The sequence below is a fragment of the Pelobates fuscus genome, chromosome 13 (assembly GCF_036172605.1).
Source record: "Pelobates fuscus isolate aPelFus1 chromosome 13, aPelFus1.pri, whole genome shotgun sequence".
Lineage (NCBI taxonomy): Eukaryota > Metazoa > Chordata > Amphibia > Anura > Pelobatidae > Pelobates > Pelobates fuscus.
The window spans coordinates 88,047,417-88,048,964 of NC_086329.1; the positions used below are offsets into that span (position 1 = coordinate 88,047,417).

A 1,548-nucleotide genomic window follows, 5' to 3' on the forward strand; every position below is an offset into this window, starting at 1 on the left:
TCTCATACCATTACTTAACCCTACCTCTTCCCATTCACCACCTCTATTGCTCCCTATTTCTCTCCCATGTTGTTGTCACCATCCCTACACCACATTCTTTCAACCCATCCTTCCTCTTATTCTCACTTTTCTCTCTCATCTGATCTCTATTCCTCATTCTTCACTTCTCTTTACCTAGCTCTCCAAACTACTCAACAATCTTGCTCCCTATTTCTCAGCTCTTTGCTGTCCATGTATTGCATATTTCTGTGCTTTCTGTTTTCAATTAATTTTTAGACTTCCTTGACCCAATCACTACCTCTCCTTCGTCACCCAATTCTCCCCCTCCCTTCCTGAAAACAGATTCTTGGTCCTAGTATCAGCTCTTTGCCAGATGCCTCCATCCTCCTCCCAGCCTGGGGGAGAGCTGTAAAAAATGTATCCAGGTTTCTTAGAGATACAGAGACCCCCAGCGGGCAGGAGCAGTCTAATTAGAAGAAGGGTGGGAGAGGGGCTTCCTGCCAATCACACATTTTATAAATGGTAACATTAGGCTTTGTTTGCTGTGTTCCTCAGTTAGGTGTTTGTATATTTTACGTCCATATTGTTAATATTGCATATTTTACATAATAATAAGAGATGTGTGTAGGTATCTAAACTCCCTGTAGAGCTTACATTTTATTAATATCACAGTAACATTTTGAGGTCAGGAGAGATCTAAAATTAATAGCCCCAAACCATAGGCATGTACGTGATGTGTTTTTTTTTTTTATTTAAATAACCGTCTGTTATTCCAAGCAAACTGCTAGGTAACTCATTGAATAAATTAAACCTGGATATATTGAAATCTGTATTTTTTTTTTTTTTATTTCTCCATTGGAACGTCGTGACACAGCTGCGTGTGTTCATGGTGATTATTCACTATGTGAGAGAATCCCAATGTACAGTCACGGTTGTTAGAATGGCGAGGCTTCGCCTGTGTTTCCAAGACACACTTTAATCTCCAAGCTCCACAGCTGCTTTAAATTTCCTGCCTCCCATTGCTTGGTGTTCAGCTCTCCCTGTCCTCTATACTTCCCCATCTCTACACTCTGTGACAGACGATAAGAACAGATTGTCCCCACCCAGCTTGCCCTCCCCTAACCCACCAGAGTCCCTTACAACCCATTGCTTTGTTAAATTCCAGATGAATTCAAGGTTTTGTCTTCCGTCTTTCCCCAACAGATTATAATTCAATACTATGAAGCTCTGTGCCACAGATAAGATTATAGTTCAGAAACAAAGAAAAAGAATCTCAACAATCCATTATTTGTGTCCTTCAGAAGATGGCAGCTTTCTTGGAAATGAGTAAAAAAACAAACAAACAATCCTTAAAGGAACGCCGTTGGAACTATAACCATTTCATCTCATTGAATTGGTTATAGTGCCGGAAGTCCTCTACTGTACTCTCTCCATTCAGTATTATACCATTTTATAGCAGTGAATAGTGTCCCACAGTCGGGCCCTACTGGAGGTATGGGTAAGGCAGAGATTACACACTTTTTTCATGCCATACTAATTCATACCAGC

At 40.5% G+C, this 1,548-nt stretch overlaps 1 protein-coding gene across 1 annotated transcript in view; it reads left to right on the top strand.

Moving 5' to 3' along the window:
• Positions 1-826, top strand: part of RIIAD1 (regulatory subunit of type II PKA R-subunit domain containing 1) — a 24,458-nt gene extending 23,632 nt beyond the window's left edge. Inside the window, exon 4 of the mRNA XM_063439700.1 lies at positions 1-826. This exon is cut by the window's left edge and continues 807 nt beyond it. The gene's annotated coding sequence lies outside the window, so the exon portion shown is untranslated.
• The last annotated feature ends 722 nt before the right edge of the window (positions 827-1,548 follow it).